The sequence below is a fragment of the Schistocerca cancellata genome, chromosome 5 (assembly GCF_023864275.1).
Source record: "Schistocerca cancellata isolate TAMUIC-IGC-003103 chromosome 5, iqSchCanc2.1, whole genome shotgun sequence".
In the NCBI taxonomy this organism is placed as follows: Eukaryota; Metazoa; Arthropoda; class Insecta; order Orthoptera; family Acrididae; genus Schistocerca; species Schistocerca cancellata.
In genome coordinates, this window is record NC_064630.1 from 413,270,200 (window position 1) to 413,294,626 (window position 24,427).

General features: G+C 42.9%; 1 protein-coding gene across 1 annotated transcript in view; it reads right to left on the minus strand.

Moving 5' to 3' along the window:
• The window catches only part of LOC126187541 (putative glycerol kinase 5), a 417,517-nt gene that overhangs the window by 159,664 nt on the left and 233,426 nt on the right, over positions 1 to 24,427 (minus strand). The window lies entirely within an intron of this gene.

The following is a 24,427-nucleotide window of genomic DNA, read 5'->3' on the forward strand; positions in this document are numbered from 1 at the left end:
TACGATTCATACCAGACTTTACGACAGACGTTCATAGTATTACACGCTGTTAATATAATCGCCCCCACATCTCCATCAACTTCCCATACAGAGACAGAAGGCTTCGTACACCATCAGCACATCCATCTCTGTCGACGTCTCGCACGGACCGTCCCATAGCACGGATGACGTCTTCTGTTGTCTTGTGCCACGTCCATGAAGAACTTCCTTCACTTTGGTGAACAGGTCATAATCACACGGACTCATAACGGATGAACACGCTGGATGTTCCAGTACCTCCCATCCCCACATTCACAGAAGCTCCTGCACAAGGTTCGCTGTGTGGCATCATGGACTGTCACGAAGGATAATGGAATGCAGTGCCAGAAGGAAACATTGTTGTGCACTCCGACCACGTGCCTTTTCAATCTTGATCCACACATGTTGTTTGTGTTTCCTAAACATACTGTTAGGGTACTGGAACTGGCCTCCCGCACTTTCAGGAAGCATACAAAGCAACTGACCCAAACACAGCCACACTACTTCAACTGACCCTCTGTTACCAGCTACAGACAGCAGGCATGCCTTGTGACTTATATCCTTAATGCTTCAGCAGTGTTGCCATTATTTTTTATCCGACGCATGTGTTGTCTCATGAAGAATAGGGATGTAGATTGTTAATAACGTTTATCATATTTAAAAAGCTTTAATAAGAGTTTTCACATAAAAAATCTAAGGCATTATTTTCCGGCATTCTCTCGTACTACGTCCTTAGTAAATTTTACAGTTGATCATAATACACTCCTGGAAATGGAAAAAAGAACACATTGACACCGGTGTGTCAGACCCACCATACTTGCTCCGGACACTGCGAGAGGGCTGTACAAGCAATGATCACACGCACGGCACAGCGGACACACCAGGAACCGCGGTGTTGGCCGTCGAATGGCGCTAGCTGCGCAGCATTTGTGCACCGCCGCCGTCAGTGTCAGCCAGTTTGCCGTGGCATACGGAGCTCCATCGCAGTCTTTAACACTGGTAGCATGCCGCGACAGCGTGGACGTGAACCGTATGTGCAGTTGACGGACTTTGAGCGAGGGCGTATAGTGGGCATGCGGGAGGCCGGGTGGACGTACCGCCGAATTGCTCAACACGTGGGGCGTGAGGTCTCCACAGTACATCGATGTTGTCGCCAGTGGTCGGCGGAAGGTGCACGTGCCCGTCGACCTGGGACCGGACCGCAGCGACGCACGGATGCACGCCAAGACCGTAGGATCCTACGCAGTGCCGTAGGGGACCGCACCGCCACTTCCCAGCAAATTAGGGACACTGTTGCTCCTGGGGTATCGGCAAGGACCATTCGCAACCGTCTCCATGAAGCTGGGCTACGGTCCCGCACACCGTTAGGCCGTCTTCCGCTCACGCCCCAACATCGTGCAGCCCGCCTCCAGTGGTGTCGCGACAGGCGTGAATGGAGGGACGAATGGAGACGTGTCGTCTTCAGCGATGAGAGTCGCTTCTGCCTTGGTGCCAATGATGGTCGTATGCGTGTTTGGCGCCGTGCAGGTGAGCGCCACAATCAGGACTGCATACGACCGAGGCACACAGGGCCAACACCCGGCATCATGGTGTGGGGAGCGATCTCCTACACTGGCCGTACACCACTGGTGATCGTCGAGGGGACACTGAATAGTGCACGGTACATCCAAACCGTCATCGAACCCATCGTTCTACCATTCCTAGACCGGCATGGGAACTTGCTGTTCCAACAGGACAATGCACGTCCGCATGTATCCCGTGCCACCCAACGTGCTCTAGAAGGTGTAAGTCAACTACCCTGGCCAGCAAGATCTCCGGATCCGTCCCCCATTGAGCATGTTTGGGACTGGATGAAGCGTCGTCTCATGCGGTCTGCACGTCCAGCACGAACGCTGGTCCAACTGAGGCGCCAGATGGAAATGGCATGGCAAGCCATTCCACAGGACTACATCCAGTATCTCTACGATCGTCTCCATGGGAGAATAGCAGCCTGCATTGCTGCGAAAGGTGGATATACACTGTACTAGTGCCGACATTGTGCATGCTCTGTTGTCTGTGTCTATGTGCCTGTGGTTCTGTCAGTGTGAACATGTGATGTATCTGACCCCAGGAATGTGTCAATAAAGTTTCCCCTTCCTGGGACAATGAATTCACGGTGTTCTTATTTCAATTTCCAGGAGTGTATATGAAAATAAGTAACCTCGTTTGTTGTCTCGAATTCTGTATTCCATAACGTTTCGTCAGCACCAGTAGCCGGCCTCCTAGGGGCTGTTGCCGACCATTGCTGGTCGCAGGCTGCAGTCGTGCCCACGGCAAGAAGTTACAATTAAGTGGCGACATTGGGACTTCCGCTTGTCGCTAATGACATGGTTTCTCCGCTTCTCTGTTGCAACGGCCGTATGACGTAACGGGAGAATCTGTGCCCTGTATTGTAACTCTCCTCCAAACTGAAGCTGCTGCCGTGCTTCTGTGTGTTTCTATCAGTTCACGGGACAGCCAGAAACCAGAAGTGGATATGCCGCGTGGTTATAATTAAAGTGCAGCTACTTATAAACGTCCAGCGTGGGTTGTAATTATCACATGGCTGCGAAGCTTGGTAGATATTCTAATGTGTTGCTGTGGAACCGATTTACGCTGGAAAAAATTACTTACATTTGGCCACCAGCTGCAATTCTGGCGCTGTGAATGCAAGAAAGACATATAGAAATGTTTCCATATGTAATCGTTTAGGAACGGGACGCCGGCAGTAAAGGTCAAAAAAGTGAGAAAGGCATAATGTTGATGTGATTATAAACCACGGCTTACACAATTTGTCGACGTCGACGAGATGCTGCATCCGTAAAACCACGTGATCAAGTTTCTCGCAGCATTTCCCGTGGAACCTGAGCAGCGAATTCCTGTATACTGCATACTAGCCTTCAGTCAGGTAGAGACCGAACGTGTCCCTGGTAAACGCATTCTTTTAGATGTACAGAGAGCGAAAAGTCACATGGATTCAGATCAGGTGATCTTGCAGGCCATGCATAGGGAAAAACCTCTGCAGATAACACTTGTGTGAAATTTTGAATTACACAGATCTTCCACTGGACGACATGAGGCGTTGCCCCATCTTGCACGAAAACAGTGGTTTCTACACAGCTGCGCTCTTCCAAAGCAGGAATCACATGCTCTACAAGGTCTCGATAACGCACAGACGTCACGGTACACCTGACAGGCCGCCTGGCTGTATGCTCTTCAAAGAAGAACGGACCGAGAATGAAGGTTCTTGTGAATCCACACCACACAGTCACATACGGCGAGTGAAACAGCTCTTCGTGCACAACATAGGGTTTAACAGCACCCCAAATTCGGCAGCTCTGTGTATTCACTGCACTCTGTAGTGCAAACTGTGCCTTGTCACGCCATAGAATAATACCCGGCCAAATGTCATTGACTTCGATCCGTGCCAGAAACCAAAGAGCAAATTCAGAACGTTCCAGCAGGTCAAGAGATTTCAGTTGTTGCACCGTCTGATTTTTTGCTGGTACTACTGTAAAATAAACCGCAAAATTTTCCGTACTGTTACGGTTCGCACCCGTGGCGATTTATAGGGACCCTCACCATTATGGACATCCTTCTCCCGACATTCCGACAAGATCCAATGTTGTCTCGATTTTGCAAAATACTTTTACGAGCTTGGCTCAAGTACTAAAGCAACGCCATCTGTTAGCGCAACATGTGAATGCAGCCTGAAAGACCTTGTCAGCATAAACTTGTTGACAAGGTCGTCTCGCAGATGGCGTTGCATATTGCGTATCCTGTATCGACGATGCATCCACCTTAGATACGGCGCCATCATTCGAGAAAATACCAGACTTCTCCATTGGTATGGGGCTGGGACTATTTAAGCAGCGCCACGCGGAAGAATCGTGCAGTGCCCATTTGAATATCGATCTGATAACACGATTCTCTCTAAACGGAAGCAAAACGTGTAAAGAGCGTAGGGAAGAATAAAGTCTCGATAGCTGAAATAAGAAATATATTAATCGACACTCAAAAATGTCTGAATGAAGGGAAGACTGTCAATTTTATTGGCATGCATACCAAGATGAATTTGAACAAATTAAAGAATGAGAACCCTAACTAGGAAATAATTAATTTGATTTCGAAATTTGAGAAAGAGCATAGCTTAGCGTTTGATTACTTAGAGAAATGGGCTACTCCTTTTACTAAATATCAAACATTTGGTTGGATGACGCTATCTAAACCACAGACAAGGCGGTGATTGAAAACATTGTATACCTGTCTAAAAGCGGTACGAAGGTTTTCAGTAATATATGTATCTGAAGAGCTTTATAGAAATCAAGCATGATTCGGAAGAATGGAAGTCGAAACACTGTGGAAGAAAGGTGGATTTATCCTGAACGCAGCTGCTGGGAATACTTGTTTTCTATTCCGGCGCACAACGCTACACTGGAAAGAGTATTTTCGCTGATGTGGGCCCAGTGGACTGATGAAAGCAACCGACTGCTGCCAGTGATGGTGGAATAAATCTTACAGTGCCAGTTTTTAACTACAAGCTGACTTGCATGGGGTGTTATAGATACGTAAAACGGAAAAAAGACTTGCTGAAAAAGGCGAAACCTTCCGAAAAATACGTTCTACCAACAACTTCTGCGCAACAAGTTCCAGGTAACTGTGTTCTAAATAAAAAGCAGTTATATTAAATAAACTTTTTACTTCATTTTTAGACCCCCATCTCAGAGAGTCCCGACGAGGTCCCAGCTAGACATGGCAATCCTACAAACTGTTGACCATGGGATAGGCAGTTCTCGTGCTGCGTGCTCAGTTACAGCACTTCCACTGGTATAGGATGCCGTCCTCTTGCCACACCACGCTCACTTGTGTTTTCGAATTTCATTATCTTCTTTAAATCATTTTGTGACATGTGGGCCTCTTATCAGACCTTTCATTCGCCGATACACTCTCAGTGCAGCACTGTAATTTCTGCCGTTCACATAAAACAGTTTCACTCACAGCGCACGATCTCTCTTCTCGATAGCCAATTTATGGCTTGTCAGGTGGCAGCGTGGATGTCACACCACCATACAAACGGCATACGGCGCCAGCTTTGCACCTGGTGGCCAAAACTGCGATTAATTTTCTTTTTCAGCGTAAATCGGTTTCGCATTAATGCATTAGCACATCTACCAAGTTTCACCGCCACACGATAATTATACGATAGTTACAGCCCACACAGGAACTCCCAGAGAAGGTGCACTTTAATGATAACCACCAGGCACGCAAGTTAGTCGTAACCTCCTATCACAAAACTAGGTGATGGTGTCAGTCCTCCTCTACATATTAACTTTTCAATGCGATACATTTCTCACAAAGACTTCGCCAAAACTTGGTTGTAGCAGTCTGAATTTTGGCGGTTCAAGAAACGTTCGATCTCGAGCACCACCTGGTCGTCGTTCTGGAAACTACCACACAGTGGTTTGTTCGTTAAAGGAGAGAGAAGTCACTGTATGCCAAGCGCGCCCATACCCGGGGCAAGGGAAAGGAAAAAATATAGTGTAGTCAAGTGATTTCCTTCCAAGAAATTTATTTAAAAATCAGTATTACGCCGGTTCTTAACAGAATAGGAATTGGAACTTTTAAATGGCTACTTGCAAGTCGCTACCCGCCCTCCAAAATATTACAAACTCCTCGTAACCACAGGTCTAGACTTCCGCCCTCCCTACAGACTACCGTATTGGTGCCCTTGCTGTGTGCCATCTCAGGAGAATAACTGGGAGGGGCAAAATTATAGGTTTCAAAGAAGCAGTAAGTGTGACTGTGACCTTTGCAGAATGAACTGGAGCGTTGCCGTCGGGAAAAACACGCTGTCGTGGATAGTTTTACAAGATCCTTCGTGCTACCAGCCTCATGCAAACTCGTCAGGAGATTTCGGCCCCTGTGAGGGTTTACTCCTTACGAGCATAGCCTGTTAGTACCACGCCACGGCACTCCCAGAAAACTCTCATCACCTTCCACGATGATGGTTGGGTCTTCGCCTTTTTCGGGGTGATGACTACACTCTATTTGGTTTGCTCCTTTGCCTCGTTGTCATTGTGAAAAACCCAGCAGTCGTCCACGATGATTCAGCGTCTACCGAAGTCATCTGAATTGGCCGGACGGAGCGGTGACATTTCCGCTGCTGCCTCTGTTTGGCGGGTGTGAGCAGTCGTGGAACGCAGAAAATGAAGGGCAAGACGTTGGAAACCACTCTTTGAGTAATTTTCGTTTTTTCCACCATCGCCTCGTCTGTGAAACGAGGGCATCTTCGTCTCTTAAAATTCCTAGTTCTTAACAAAGAGATGGTTTGTCACTTCATTTTTCATCACACATACTTTCATGACCACATTGAAAGCGATAGCGCCTCCTAACCACGCTCATTTGAAGGTGCATTGTTGGAGTGTAGCTCTTCAGCAAATACAGGAAACGAATTACCTCGCGATAGTTAACTTTATCAATGGGCCATGTCGTTTTGCATTGGGTCCTCTAGCGACGAGCTAAGGTACTGTGGCGCACGAATCTGAACGTGTACCAGGCCTGTAAGCACGATTTGCAAACGAGCAAAAAGTTACATAATTAACTTAATTTATCGACGTGATCCCAGTAACTGTCAGACACGAATCTGTTCTTCTAACTCTGTTTTCAGCCGTTATGCGCATCCCCCACAATTAACTGCTAGCAGCCAATAAGATTTATTCTCTTACCGAGCGGCAAGCCGCGAGTTACGAACTGGACTGCGAGAATCTCCCTCCCACGTGCTGTGCTGTTGCCGTATTTTGCGACAATGCAGTTTCGTTCACAGAGCGACCGAATTATTCGTTCAGCTGCCGATGTTACTTTCTTGTAACAGTACAGCTGTGAATGTGCAATAAACGTGAAGTTCCTCACGAGCAACTTTAATTAAATTGTGTGTCTATGGAGTATCGTCTTAGTTGTGCGACTGGGTTCGTGACTTCCTGTCAGAAAGGTAACCGGCGGAAAATTATTGAGTAAAAGATTTAAGGCAATCTGAGCAGCCCTCTTAGACTGTTTGCAGATGATGCTGTGATTTACTGTCTTATGAAGTCATCAGAGATTAAAACAGATTAGAAAACGACTTAGACAAGATGTCTGTATGGTGAGAAGAGTAGCAATTGATTCTAAATAATGAAAAGTCTGAAGTCATGCGCATGATTACTAAAAGGAACCCGCCAAATTCGGTTTACAGGATAAAACACACGATTCTAAAGGCTGTAAATTCAACCAAACATCTAGGGGTTACAATTACGAGTAATTTAAAGTGCAACTATCACGTGGATCACATTGTGTGGGAAGTCAACCAAAGACTGCGATTTATTGGTAGAACACTTAGAAAATGCAACCACCTCTACTAGGTCAGCACACAGTTGGCCATTAAAATTGCAACATAAAGAAGGTGGCACGCAACAAGCGTCAAACTGACATGAAGTGTGCTAAATGCTTGGCTATGCAAGAAGGTAGCCTTTCAACATAACCGCATACGGCAGATAGGAGTAAAGCCTTCTGTATACAGAGTGATTATGCTATGTTGGGACAAACTGCATGAAGTGATCCTTGAGACGATAAGCAGCAAAAGAGATCATATGGACAAATGGCTCGAAATATGTTCCAAGCGAGGTACACAGGCTTGAAGGCGGAGACAAAAATTTTGACAGCGAGCACAGTGTCAGCACCAGGCAGGTGAGTCCGCAAGCATCGGGTCAGCCAGACGACCGTGTGGAACATTCTCCACCACTGCCGCTATCCATTTCACTTAAATCGCGCAGGTGTTATTACCTACGGACTTGGCTTCGCGGCGATGGTTTAGTCACTGGTTCTTCGCACAAGCCGCCACAGTGGTGGAATTACTGTCGCCCATCCTATTCACAGATGGGACTTCCTTTACGAGGGGCGGTATACTCAACCTTCACAAAATCCCCTTGTGAGTTACAGAGAATCTCCACGACACGGTGACAACGAACCACTGCGTCGCTTCAGCTTCGTTGTGTAAGCGGGGATTATTGGCGACAGCTCTGTGGGACTATTCAGCCCTCCACAACACATCACAGGCAAGACATATTTGCACTTCCTCCTGGTGACCCCGCTTTCCCTGCTGGAAGACGTGCCTTTGGTGGTACGAGGGGTAATGATGCTATTGCAATGTGGTGTTCCAGCTCACTGCCCTCTTGAGAATGGAACTATAACACTGCTGCAGACAGAATATTCCCAATTACTTAGTGTGTCCTCGTGTGTGCTAGAGTCTTAAAGATCTCTCCTCTCCACCTCCAAGTAAGGACGCATTTCTGGCTATATGTTGCAGTGGAACTGATCAGTGGACCACCTTTTTTTATATATAGGGAAGTATTCGATATGATCAAAGAATTAGAGCACCCTATATACAATCTATTATTCACAAATTATAATAATTTTGCTTTTCATTTTATGCAAAAAAGTAGTAAAGTAATATGTCACTCTTTCCTATTCACAAAAGATTGTACTGAATCACTGTTAATTAAAAAACCAAGTGTACTAGAAAGTTATCTTACGAATTTTAGGCAAGTGTTTGGAATTAATAGTTATTGTTACTATCATTGTGGTTATTCCTGCAATTATTCTGCATAATAGTTCAAAATAATTTGTAAAATAAGTAATTAATCATATGTAAACTCGCCAGATGTAAAAAATCTGTACTTTGTAAGATTGCTGTTCTAATAGTTGTTTTACCTTCTTTCTTCTTGAGTTGTTACGCATTGAGGTGGCAAAAAGTCATGGGATACCTCCTAAACTCCCGTCGGACCACCTTTTTCCCGGCCTACCATAGCAACTGGACGTAGCGTAGACCCAACAAGTCGTTGGAACTGCCCTGCGGAAATATTGAGAAATGCTGTGTCTACTGCAGTCCATAATTGCGAATGTGTTGCCGCTGAAAGATTTTGTGCACGAACTGACCTCTCGATTGCGTCCCATAAATATTCGACGGGATTCATGTCGGGCGGTTCAGGTGGCCAAATCATTCGCACGAATTGTCCAGAATGTTCTCTAAACCAATCGCGAACAACTGTGGCCCTGTGAACGGCACATTGCCATCCATAAAAATAAGTACATGAATGGTTGCAATGGTCTCCACGTAGCCGGACATAACCATTTACAGTCAATAATCGCGTCAGTTGGACCAGAGGACGCAGCCATTTCATGTAAAGACAGCACACGCCATTATGGAGCCACCACCAGCTTGGCACACTCGACCCTCTACCATCAGCTCTTACTACTCATGTGGCCAGGCGACGTTTTTCTAGTCGTCTGCGACTCAACACATTTGGTCAGGAACGCATGAGAGGCGTTGCAGACGATATCGTGCTGTTAGCAAAGGCACTTACGTCGGTCGTCTGCTGCCACAGCCCATTAACGCCAAATTTCACCGTACTGTCCTAACGGAAACGTTCGTCGTACGTCTCATATTTATTTCTGCGGTTATTTCACGTAGTGTTGCTTGCCTGTTAACATTGACAACTCTACGCAAATGCCGCTGCTTTCGATCGTTACGTGAAGGCCTTGGCCACTGTATTGTGTGTGGTGAGAGGGAAGGCCTGAAACTTGACATTCTCGGCACACTCTTGACACTGTGAATTTCTGAATATTGAATTCCCTAACTATTTCTGAAATGGCATCTCCCATGCTTCTAGCTGCAACTACCATTCCTTATTCGAAGTCTGTTTAATTCCCGTCGTGCGGCTGTAATAAAGTCGGATACCTTGTCACGTGAGCCACTCGAGTTCAAATGACAGCTCCGCCAATGCACTGCCCTTTTATACTTTATGTACGCGATACTTCTGCCATCAGTATATGTGCATATCGCTCTCGATGACGTTCATCACTTCAGTCTGTTATGGGGCGAGGTGGTATGTAGTATGGCTGTTCGAGTTGTTGTCTGTAGTAGTTTGCTTCATAACGAAACATAAAAATACTTATGTGAAATACAAAAAATGAAAAATCCGATGGACAAAATCGAATGGTGCGACGTTCCTATCTAAATTAACAAACCCAATCATACTTCCCAGATTAAGAATTATTCTTACAGGGAGCCATGTTTTTCAGCGAGCCACGTTTTCGACGAGGAGCTACAACAAGCAGATATGTAAAAAATGGTTCAAATGGCTCTGAGCACTATGGGACTTAACAGCTATGGTCATCAGTCCCCTAGAACTTAGAACTACTTAAACCTAACTAACCTAAGGACAGCACACAACACCCAGCCATCACGAGGCAGAGAAAATCCCTGACCCCGCCGGGAATCGAACCCGGGAACCCGGGCGTGGGAAGCGAGAACGCTACCGCACGACCACGAGATGCGGGCACAGATATGTAAAGTGTGTTTTATCATTGTTCGATCTTCCTTCTCGCTTATTATGGTTGCGCTATACTGGCGAAGGAATGGGCAATGAAGTGCACTCGATAATGGTTTTTCGTAGTAATCGAGGGGGATGGTCGTAATAATGTGCATATGACCTTGTTTGCTCCCTATTTCTCAGCGATCGTTTCCTGCTGTTTGTCCCCGTGCAGCAAAATCAACCTGTGTACGGAAAACTATAAGTACTGGTCACCTGGTCATGCACGATCGTTCAGCCACGTTATGTACTTTGACAGGAAATAGGCTCGTTTAGGGCAGGGGCAGTATCCGCGAGGACAGTCGCCGACATCTGAAGCCCCACGTTCTGTGAGTACGACAACCACTGTCGACTGCTTGAGGCGGCAGTAGCTGACAGTGGTACGCCGAACGATACATTGGACAAAGGACACATGTATCAGACCATGTTGTCTTTTCAGATGAGTGCCGGTTCAGCGTACAGCATCACGATGGACGTATCCACGACTGGAGGCTCTGAGGAGAACGAACGTTGTTAGAATGCTTTCATCATTAAAAGGTGTTCAGAAATTACCACAACCCAATATCTGGTTGTGGTAATTTCTGAAAGCCTGTTAATATTACAGTTGCAGTATTCCACATCGACAATGCAAAAAGTTTTATTTTTCTTTCATCAATTTCATCCGGATCTAGCACCTGCGTGATCATCTCTGGTCCGCATGAATTTGGACAGGAGCCGTTATATTCCTGACGTGTTAAGGCCGACGGATATGTCCTATCTCCAAGGTCTTCGTGATGTGATCTTTGAACAAGATAACACAAGACTGCCACATGTGTTGACTTTATCTACCTCGAACAGTGGGTGTTCGAGCTCTACCCTGACCAGCACATTCTCCATATTTCTCACCCAATAAAAAGATCAGGTCACGGGTGGCAGAGAGACTGACTCATCACCACTCGCCAGCCACTGCCACTGATTAATTCTAGCATGGAGCTGACGCAGCGTGGAATGACGTACACGTATGTGTCTCAAGTCGACTCGATACCCAGCCGGTTTAGAGCAGTTCTTGCTGCCAGCGGTGGTATCCTTGTGTACTTAATTTCACTTTCACTACACTTAGAAAATGTATTCATGTATTCTTCCTGCAATAGTGTATACACACCATTTTATACCATTCCCAGCACTGCAGTTTTAATGAGCAGTGAAAATACAGGGTGGCGCACGCGAAACCGCCTCCGACTAGTATACTGCTCATTGTCGCCCGCCAATTGTCATCTGTTGGTTCCAAGCTATTGCGACTACGTTCATAGTTGCCAACCATAAGGACATGACCCCACGCGTAGGGACATTCTGACTTTTTCTTCCACAATGTGAGAACGGATTTGCGATCTCTCTGCAAATCGTAGACTTTTTATTCAAGAAAGAAAAATTGTATCGTTTATTTCAGAAACCAGTCAAGCACCAAGTTTGTCTATTTTGGGAAAACACAAAAAACTGTCTATCATCATACTAAATGTTTCGATAGTGACTTCGGTATTCGTTTTCTGAAAGCAGCAAATATTGCAAATCATTGTATCAAAGAAAAAAATATTTTGGGTTATTTAAGATTGCTGCCATGGAACGAAAAAAATTTTACTTAACTTGTTTCTGCAGTAAATGAGTAGAGCAAACGTGGTTTTATGGTATAATTCTACATATTTTTAGGATTTACAAATAAGACTCGTATATTTGGAAAAGGACAGTATTTTTAATGATATTGAGACTACATTACTAATACACAGATGAAACAATCAACTACTTCAATCATCATGGTAGGAGCTACTCAATCAACAAATTCCACAGGACATTCTGCCTCTGTAGCAGGCCATTGTAGAATGCTGTCATAAAATGTTTCATACCCCACCAGGTAAGGTGTTAGGGCATTTAGGTCTCGCAGTATCTGGATATTAATAGCAACCTTAAACAATAACGAAGGAATTAGGGCTCAGACCTAAACACGAATTGAGAATGGCCAAAAAATATATTATTTCAGACTGCACTACCTTATTTTAGGTAAACGTTTGAATGAAAGAGAATAGTTACACCTAACAGTAATATTTGTGTAAGTTACCCAATACATTATATTATTTATAAACTTGCTTCTCCTGAAGGGTAGACCAAATTAGTGGATAAGTCAGGAGCAGGCTATGTTTGCAGCAATGTGAAAGTTGACTGAATGATTGCATCAATATATGGCTTTACTGCCACTTTTCCAGGTGTATTACTGTTGTAGCACAATTGTTAGTATGTGGATACCTTCAAATTCTCCTTTTAGTCTTTAGGAACACGTCTACTGGAAGTTTTGTCTGAATTTGTAAGCTTTTTGTATGCATGAGACCACCATGTTTTGAAACTTCTTATATCTTGGAGTATAAGCTATATACATTGCTCTGGTGTATAAATTCGATCCACTTTTTTCACTATACGCTTTATAGCCCCAAAGTGTCTGTCACATGGTGAATGCGAGTGACCATGAACAGAGAAGTTGTGGGTGATGGTGTCAAATCGCCTTTTGTCACAGAGGTACATCAAAACCTAACAATTGTGTGGTTCTTGTTCTGTCCTGATGGACCATCACTAAAAAGAGTCAGTCTCTTTACTCGATTAGATATTTCAGTCTCTATGGAATTCAATAAAAAACTGCACACCTCATCTGGAGACTTGTTACCTTCATAATAAAGGTAGATTTTGGACTTGTTGCTTTTCAAATCACAGATATTAAAACCGTTAACCTATAACTGACCGACGTAAAAAATTTCCTGAACAGGAATGTTCGGGAGCGGTAAGTTTTGCATATAACCAAAACACAAAGCGGTAGTTTCTTCGCCATCATTTTGAGACGCTTCTTTCATACTGATGTAAAACTTTTTGGCCCTCCTCTCGTGTACAACGAGCTATGCAGTTGCCGTACGTTTAGCATTATCATTCATTATCACATTGACTACATACATCAACCTGTGGTTAACAGAACGAGTACCGTTAAGTTTTCATGAAAATAATAATAAAAATGGTACTTGACAGTATCTTTTATGTCAAGGTTGTCATTAATGAACATCTCATGACGCTTTGTGACATTTAAACGCGCATCCAAATACTTTTTGTGTCGCCCACCATAATGGGTCTCTTTAACTTCAAATTTTTCAATATGATCGTGGGTACGTGCACGAATGTTCAGGAAGAGCATTGCCACTCCTGCTCTGGTTCCTCATGTCTATAGGGGTAGTATTTTCGAGTAAGAATTGACAAATTCTCCCTAATCTGTTATGTGATATACCGTAGATTTCCATAAACACATTCTTGCACACATGTTTTAGTACACCACCAATGTTTACATTATATCTGTAAATGTGATTTCTCTTCAAACTGCCTCCAGTATGCCTACCACTTTCTTTGCCTGACCTGTTGTCTGGACCTTGTTTTCCTCGTCTACGCGAAACTTCATTAACCTCAATCAAAGTCTGAATATAGATATCTTGACAGTTTGTATTTTCATGAGATTGAAAATATCTCCACGTTTCATTAATGACGTCCTGGTTAATGTATAAATAAAAATTTGCATTGCACTTACAAATGATATTACTGGGCTTCTTTTTCGTAGGTACTTCCTCGCCAGAGTAAGAAACATAACCTTCTCCTTTCACCCTTGCATTCCGAATACGATTACGTTTGTACGAGTCATCGTTTACTACTCCTCGCATCTTTTTGTGTTGAAGTTAGTCTTCTGAACTTGCAGACATCTCACTTTGACATAGGCTCACTGTTATCACTAACTCATGAACACTGGAAAACAGAATGGGAATTATTCGAAAAGCTCGAGCTAACTGATCAGTGAAGACAATGAAAACATTCGAATATCTGTCTACTGTTGATTCAGAACGCGAGTGTCCCCACAGTTTACTGCAGAAGCCAAACAAACTGAATCGTTTGACTGGTCTCTGATGTAAACGCGAAATTAAACATCATTCCAGACAACAGTTGGAGATATTCGACTTCTTTCTGCACTGAAATGCGCAATTACCCTCAAAGACAAATATGGCGCCATTGGCTCATTTTTTTCTGGCTTTGGCGCTCGACTGGTTTCTGAAATAAACCATTCAATTACAAAATAAGAAATTAAAAAAGAAAAATGTATTTTGGTCACTCTCTGGAGAGGGTACATGACAGGGGAAATACTGACGTGTTTGTTGCTTAGCGCTGCTCGTTCCGATAAGCTGCTTCCTCCTGAGGTACAAATTTCGTACGGAAGTAACAAAGATTCGGTAATGCGCGTTAAAAGACAATCATTATCAAATGTGGTACTTATTTGTGACAAAGAACGTAAATTAAAGTTGCAATACAACGCAATGATCAGAAGAAAAAGACCATTGTTGAGGAAACCCTGACGCTAGCAATACTCGAGAGTAGAAGACAATCAACGCGAAGTGCTCCGAAAGAGGCCGACATGCGACGACCGAAATCAAGGACCCATCAGCCAACCTTCAGAGCGTCTACTGTAATCTCTGCACCATTGTTACTTCCAAAGTTACATTCTTTACTTCCATGGCGGCGATGTGATCTGTCTTTGTTCTGTGTTCACTTGTTGAAAATAAACAACTTTCGTAGATCAGTTCTTTTAGCCTTACCATTAGCTTCTACATTTATTTTTTTTTTGGTGTGTGACTGCACTATTTGTATTCTTTTTATTATGGCTTCAGCACCGAAAAAGAAGTTACAAAACAGTGACAGCCAAAGCCGAGAAAAGACTTTTAGGGAAGCGTAGCAAGAGGAAGAACGGTTTAAAGAGTGTTTAATTGCCGGTCCAAAGGACAGTTATCGTGCTCGATGCAGGGCGTATGATATTAGTTTGTGTGCAGGAAGAAGCGAACTTTTGAAACATGCAAATCGTGATTCTCACAAAAGTCGAGTGTCACAATTTAATAAACAATCAGTGCTTTCACCGTGGGTACATCAACCTATCACAAGCACCGCAAGTCTTTAGCTTGATGACACCAAAGATGCTGAAATAAGGTAGGTGACAGCACTTGCTGGGCACCCAATATCCTTGTCAACAATAGATCACACAGGCGAGCTCATAAAAGACAGTTTTGTCGCTTCTAAAATTGCTCAACATATGAAAATTCATAGAACAAAATGCACAAGTATTTTGTTTGAAAACAGTGACCGTTCAGTGTACAAGATTGTTAATAACGGGGAAATGTTACTACCCAAAGCGTGATTAGCTCTTCTTTTCGTCAGTCTAGAATTTTTAGACGTTGTAGGGCCTTCCAAGGTGAATGTAGGAACTTTCCACATGTCGTGTAGGGACATGGTTGAAAATGAGTTGGCAACATTGTTGTCAGTACGAAGGGCGTTGCGACTTGGTTAAGACGTGTGAAGTAAATACCTCAGCGAGATGTATCCTGTTCACGAACAATCGCAATAGTGGAGGCGTACGTGTCTATCGGTTCATTTAAGGAAAAGCGGGACATTTTTGCGGGGAAGTTTCCAGACCAGTAGAGAGCAACACAGGATTTTGTGATTAAGTGGCGTACAACAGGGACAGCAGCATATGCAAAAATGAATCGGGGATCGTGCGCTCATACACCTGCCGTGATCGCGGGTATTCGAGCACGAATGATCCACAGACCAAAGAAGTAGACACGTAAATTGTAGCAACAAGTTAACGTTTCACGTAGGTCTTGTCAACGTTTAGTCCAGCAGGGTTTCCCATACTGCGCGCCGTGGAACACTGGTGTTCCGTGGGAAGTGATTAAGTGCTCAGCGAAAAACTGCTAATAACATGGCGTTCTTTTCCCGGACATGTTGCCAGCACTAATTACTTTTAAAAATTTATTGCGATATCTGTGTAATTAGTTATGCTGTACAGTTGAAGTAATCGCTGAATAAAAAAAGGTTTTTTCATTTCTTAAATTGTATTAACTTCCAAAATAGACAAGATGTTCCATCAAAGTATCACGATTCTCAAAGTGTTCCGTCGGAGGAAAAGTTTGGGAACCCCTGTTTTAGACTATATACGGAGGAAGCCCTGTAAAATGACATGTGACCAAGAACTGAAGGAGGATGATAACGCAGAACGTGTTTATTACCGTACGTGGCTATATCAGACAATTGAGAATGCAATGATGGATCCGCTGTTGTATTTCATGGGTGATGAGGCCTGGTTCCATCTGACAGTACATGGAAATTCTCAGAACAGCAGATACTGATCAACAAACAATACCTATGCAATCAATGAGCTACCTCTTCACGGTGAAAAAAAAAATTGGATTGTGTTGTGAAGTGTCAGCAACTGGGATTGTGGGTCCCGCTACAGCAAACATTGCTGTGTACATGAGAGTCTTTCAGGAATTTTACGCACAGTTCACCCCCATGAACATACTTACGCTGTCTTTTAACAGGATGATTGGTCGGTTGATTTGGGGGAGGGGACCAAACAGCGATGTCATCGGTCCCATCTGATTAGGGAAGGGTGTAGAAGGTAGTCGGCTGTCCCCTTTCAAAGGAGTCATCCCGGCATTTGCCAGAAACGGTGCAGGGAAATCACGGAAAACCTAAATCAGGATGGCCAGACGCGTGTTTGAACAGTCGTACTCGTGAATGCGAGTCCAGAGTGCTAACCACTGCGCCATCTCGATCGGTGAATTAAATGGGGCGACATGTCACATTGTCCGCAGCTCGTGGTCGTGCGGTAGCGATCTCGCTTCCCATGCCCGGGTTCCCGGGTTCGATTCCAGGCGGGGTCAGGGTTTTTCTCTGCCTCGTGATGACTGGGTGTTGTGTGCTGTCCTTAGGTTAGTTACGTTTAAGTAGTTCTAAGTTCTAGGGGACTGATGACCATAGATGTTAAGTCCCATAGTGCTCAGAGCAATTTGAACCATTTGACATGTCACATTTCACACGCGTCAATCTGACGAATTCATGAAAGATTCACAGGAGAAACGACTGTCAGCAAAGGATTGTGGCCGCAGCGTGCGCCGGACCTAGCTACATGTGATTTTTATCTGTGGGGCAGTCTAAAGCCATAAGTGTACGCAGACAACCCAATAAGGTAAGAAGACTTGAAGGTCAATGCCAGTAATGGAATTTTGAGAATTTCTGCTGCAGAGTAGCACAAAGTGTACACTGATCAGGCAGAACATTATGATCACCTACCTAACAGCCGGTATGTCCACCTTTGGCGCGGATAACAGCGGCGACGCGTAGTGGCATGGAAGCAACGATGCCTTGTTAAGTCGCTGGATGGAGTCATCGCCGCATCTGCACACACAACTCACCTAATTCTCGTAAATTCCGTGGACGAGGGCGATGAGCTCTGACGGCACATTCAACCACATCCCTGATGTGTTCGATCGGATTCAGATCTGGCGAGCCAGTCCATCACTTGGAATTCGCCACTGTGCTCTTCAAACCACTCCGTCACACTCCTAGCCCTGTGACTTGGCACATTATTTTCCCGAAAAAGGCCACTGCCGTCAGAAAATACAATCGTCATGAAGGGGTCTTACGTGACCTGCAACAAGTCTACGATACTCCCTGGCCATCATGGTGCCTTGCACGAACTCCACTAGACGCATGGATGCCCATGTGAATGTTTCCCGGAGCATAATGGAGCCGCCGCCAACTTGTCTCCGTCCAGCACTACATGTGTCAAGGAGCTGTTCCCCTGGAAGACGACGGATTCGTGCCCTCCCATCGGCATGATGAAGAAGGTATCAGGACTCATCAGACCAAGCGACGCTGTGCCACTGCGCCAACTTCCAGTGCCGATGGTCGCGCGCCCATTTCAGTCGTAGTGTCCGCTGTCGTGGCGTTAACAGTGACATATGCAAGGGTCGTCGGCTGCGGAGACCCATCGTGAGAAGCAGTGACAGCATTCTGGTTGTTCATCAATTTTTAGATTCTGGTAATTTGAGAGTGTGAAATTAATAACATCTGCTGAGTAGCAGTTACGCTTATGAACTAATTTTTACAACCACAGCCAGTGCCAATAACACTAATACTAATAATATAATGCTAGTAATAATAATAATAATAATAATAATAATAATAATAATAATTCCCGTGGAGGCCCGGGAAAAGAATAGGCCTCCGGTATGTTCTGCCAGTCGTAAAAGGCGACGAAAAGAACAAACCACTAATAGGGCTAACCCCCCTTTTAGTGTGATTACTTGGTTCAGGACAGAACTAAAGAAGCCTCGGACAAGCGCCGTCATGGTCGGGGACGACGCTTGAACCCTATGCCCGCCCACAATGGTAACGACACTGCTAGCCACATGGAAAATGATTTAAATCCGAATAGAGGTGTTTTGCAGGATATGCTTCCTGCAACCACCCTAGAAGGAAAACAAAGACAGAGGATGAGATGGTCAGATGAAGTAAATCGACACCTCATGTTCTGTTATTACCAAGCAACAAACCTAGGAACCAACACAACTGGATACAGATCACAAGTATACACAACATTTATTACCAGATACCCGGAATTAAAATTTTTAACAGAACAACGACTAGCTGATCAGATCCGTGTAATAATAAAAAATAACAGGATACCCCAGTCAGAATTAGAAAACATCAAACAACAAGTACAACAAATACTGGAACAAAATAATGTGCAATCAGAAGAAGAAGAAAACACAGTAATGGACTCAAACATCCCAGAGCAAACAAACAAAGACCAACACGCATCAATTAAACAATCAGAGGAAAACGAAATCTTAAGACAGCCACCAGAACAAGCACAAATAGAACACGAAGAGACACACGTGTTAGATATAGAAGAGAAATTTCAGCTGACATATATAGAATACAAAGACACAAATACAGACATTAGACCATTCTTGCATAGACCGCCAAATAACCCACAAGTCGAAACAACAATAACAACTATCAACACAATCATACACAATAAAATAAATGAAAACACAACTATGGAAGAGTTACAACTACTGGTTTATATAGGAGCACTCACTACACTAAATATACACACTAGGCAGAGATCAGAACAAACCAACACACAGAAGAAACGCACAAAACCAGCATGGCAACACAGGTTACAGATCAGAATAGAAAAACTGAGAAAAGACATCGGACAGCTAACACAATTTATAAGAAATGAAATATCAGACAAAAAACGAAAAAGGTTAGGTAAAATCTCACAACAAGAAGCAATAGAGCAATTAGATGAAAAAAAGCAGAAATTGCAAGCATTGGCCAAACGACTTAGAAGATACAAAAAAAGTGAAAATAGAAGGAAACAAAACCAAAAATTCAACACAAACCAAAAGAGATTTTACCAAACAATGGATAACACACACATTAAAATAGACAATCCACCAAATATAACAGACATGGAACACTTCTGGAGCAGCATATGGTCAAACCCGGTACAACATAACAGGCATGCACGGTGGATACAAGCAGAAACAGACACATACAAGATGATACCACAAATGCCTGAAGTGATAATTTTGCAACATGAAGTCACCCGAGCAATTAATTCTACACACAATTGGAAAGCCCCTGGAAATGATAAAATAGCAAATTACTGGCTAAAGAAGTTCACCTCAACACATTCACATCTAACTAAGTTATTTAACAGTTACATTGCAGACCCATACACATTCCCTGATACACTTGCACATGGAATAACCTATCTGAAACCTAAAGATCAAGCAGACACAGCAAACCCAGCTAAATATCGCCCCATAACATGCCTACCAACAATATACAAAATATTAACTTCAGTCATCACACAGAAATTAATGACACATACAACACAGAACAAAATTATAAATGAAGAACAAAAAGGCTGCTGCAAAGGAGCACGAGGATGTAAAGAGCAACTGATAATTGATACAGAGGTGACATATCAAGCTAAAACTAAACAAAGGTCCCTACACTACGCATACATTGATTACCAAATAGCCTTTGATAGTGTACCCCACTCATGGTTACTACAGATTTTGGAAATATACAAAGTAGATCCTAAATTGATACACTTTCTAAACACAGTAATGAAAAACTGGAAAACCACACTTAATATCCAAACAGATTCAGATAGCATCACATCACAGCCAATACAGATTAAGCGTGGAATATACCAAGGAGACTCATTAAGTCCTTTCTGGTTCTGTCTTGCTCTGAACCCACTATCCAACATGCTAAATAATACAAATTATGGATACAATATTACTGGAACATATCCACACAAAATCACACATTTGCTATACATGGATGATCTAAAACTACTGGCAGCAACAAATCAACAACTCAACCAATTACTAAAGATAAGAGAAGTATTCAGCAATGATATAAATATGGCTTTTGGAACAGACAAATGTAAGAAAAATAGCATAGTCAAGGGCAAACACACTAAACAAGAAGATTACATATTGGATAACCACAGCGACTGCATAGAAGCGATGGAAAAAACAGATGCCTATAAATACCTAGGATACAGACAAAAAATAGGAATAGATAATACAAATATTAAAGAAGAACTAAAAGAAAAATATAGACAAAGACTAACAAAAATACTGAAAACAGAATTGACAGCAAGAAACAAGACAAAAGCTATAAATACTTATGCTATACCAGTATTGACCTACTCATTTGGAGTAGTGAAATGGAGTGACACAGACCTAGAAGCACTCAATACACTTACACGATCACAATGCCACAAATATAGAATACATCACATACATTCAGCAACAGAAAGATTCACATTAAGCAGAAAGGAAGGTGGAAGGGGATTTATAGATATAAAAAACCTACATTATGGACAGGTAGACAATTTAAGAAAATTCTTTCTAGAACGAGCAGAAACTAGCAAAATACACAAAGCAATCACTCATATAAATACATCAGCTACACCATTGCAATTTCATAACCACTTCTACAACCCTTTAGATCACATAATATCAACAGATACAAAGAAAGTAAATTGGAAAAAGAAAACACTACACGGCAAGCACCCGTATCATCTGACACAGCCACACATCGATCAAGACGCATCCAACACATGGCTAAGGAAAGGCAATATATACAGTGAGACGGAAGGATTCATGATCGCAATACAGGATCAAACAATAAACACCAGATATTACAGCAAGCATATTATTAAAGATCCCAACACCACAACAGATAAATGCAGACTTTGCAAACAACAAATAGAAACAGTAGATCACATCACAAGCGGATGTACAATACTAGCAAATACAGAATACCCCAGAAGACATGACAATGTAGCAAAAATAATACATCAACAACTTGCCATAAAACATAAACTAATAAAACAACACGTTCCCACATACAAGTACACACCACAAAATGTACTGGAGAATGATGAATACAAATTATACTGGAACAGAACGATTATAACAGATAAAACAACACCACATAACAAACCTGACATCATACTCACCAATAAAAAGAAGAAATTAACACAACTAATTGAAATATCCATACCCAACACAACAAATATACAGAAGAAAACAGGGGAAAAAATTGAAAAATACATCCAACTGGCTGAGGAAGTCAAGGACATGTGGCATCAGGATAAAGTCGACATTATCCCAATTATACTATCAACTACAGGAGTCATACCTCACAATATTCACCAGTACATCAATGCAATACAGCTACATCCAAACATATATATACAATTACAAAAATCTGTAATTATTGATACTTGTTCAATTACCCGAAAGTTCCTAAATGCAATATAACATATACCATACAGTTACAAGGAAGTCACGCTTGACCGAGGTCCGCGTCACGTTCCATTTTTAACCAGACTTAAGTCTGAGGAAAAAAAGTCAATAATAATAATAATAAATATGCATTACTTATCTGACAAAAGAAAGAATTGTTTTTGTGTAATTTTGTTGTTTTGTACGTATTTAAATACAGTTTAGGCAAGAACAAAGTAATGTGTAAGCTTTCGCTACTCTCCCTTTCACGTTTTTTGTGTAAGTGGGAATTTTCGTGTTCCTTGTACAAATGTACAAGATCCCTAATACTTGTTGAACCATAAGGATCTGAAGATAGCTGTCATCGATCCCATATTTAAGTGAATATCAAAGGAAGTGACACAGCTTTTCGTTATTGTTCATAGTCGTGTATACAATGTGGGCTTACAGCACAGATAAATCTGACTCACGGTAAGATCAATGGATGTCCGAAGCATGAATTAATGCTAGTCTCACAATCGACGACGATGTGCTATATTCCCGTATGGTTCTCAGCGCCTCGAATGGGTCACTGTATGATAAATTCAAAACTGTATAACTCATTCAGAAACCCAAGAGATAGGTTTTGTTATAACTGTCAAATATACTGCTGTCCGATCTAACTATACTATATAGTACGTGAACTGGCATTTCTGAGGAATATGCTATCGCCTAGCGGGATTCATCTCAACAGCAAGGAGATAAAAGTCTGCTGCTGTCCGCCTGGTGGCAGTGTCGTAAACTTGTAGTTGAGTAGTAGGAACTAGCTGTGCACGCCGTGAACCGTGCACGTTGTTCATCAAATCCGTATGAATTTCATTCGTAAGGCAAGCACGACAAGCCAGTTGCGCATGCGCCAAAGCTCCTTAAAACATGCACAACTGAAGATGTGCTCGCGGCCACGATGCGAGCTTTCACGGAGACTTAAGGAGTAGCAACGTAGCATAACGCGGTACACTTAGCGACGTATATTTCAGATTATCGCAACTATCTTACGTGTAACAGCACTCAAACAAAAGTAACCAATTAATACACAACGTGTCAAAAGTTATGGTCCAGTCTGCCCTGTGCATGACGTCCGAGATCTGTAGTGAGGGGTCACTTCCCATCCCCACGGACAAGTCGTGCAGTTTCGAAATGCTCGTGCCGAGCCTCCAGGCCATCACAGTCTGCCCCCAGTCAAACTCAGATAGGTCGCGCGCAAAAAAAAAAAAAAAATTCAAATGGCTCTGAGCACTATGGGACTCAACATCTGAGGTCATCAGTCTCCTAGAACTTAGAACTACTTAAACCTAACTAACCTAAGGACATCACACACATCCATGCCCGAGGCAGGATTCGAATCTGCGACCGTAGCGGTCACGCGGTTCCAAACTGAAGCGCCATCCCCATTCTACATACGGACAGCACGCAGTCATTTCTCGCCAGGTGAAGCTGCTATCGCCTGGACAGGTTAATATCGATAGCAGGTTGGTGGTCATAACGTTCTGGCTGATGAATGTATATTAGCATGTTAGGGCGCGCGCAAAAGCGCACTGAAGTAGAAGATTATTTTCAGCTTCAAACGTAATGTAATGTAAAAGATAAGATCAATTCACTACCTATACATCTTTGCATTACCTTATTTTTATTTATTTTTTATCTAATTTTTACTTGTTTATCTATGCGTAATTGGCTGTCGGAGACAGCCAAGGACCTGGAAGAGCAGTTGAACAGTGTCTTAAAAGGAGGATATGAGATGAACATCAACAAAAGCAAAACGAGGATAATGGAATTTAGTCGAATTAAATCAGGTGGTGCTGAGAGAATTAGATTAGGGAATGAGACACACAAAGTAGTAAATGAGTTTTGCTACTTGGGAAGCAAAATGACTGATGATGATCGAAGTACAGAAGACATAAAATGTAGACTGGCAATGGCAAGGAAAGCGTTTCTGAAGAAGAGCAATTTGTTAACATCGAGCATAGATTTTAGTGTCAGTAAGTCGTTTCTGAAAGTATTTGTATGGAGTGTAGCCATGTATAGAAGTGAAACATGGACAATAAATAGTTTAGACAAGAAGAGAATAGCAGCTTTCTAAATGTGATGCTGCAGAAGAATGCTGAAGATTAGATGGGTAGATCAGCAACTAATGAGGTGGTACTGAACAGAATTGGGGAGAAGAGGAATTTGTGGCAGAACTTGACTAGAAGGGATCAGTTGGTAGGGCATGTTCTGAGGCATCACAAAGAATCACCAATT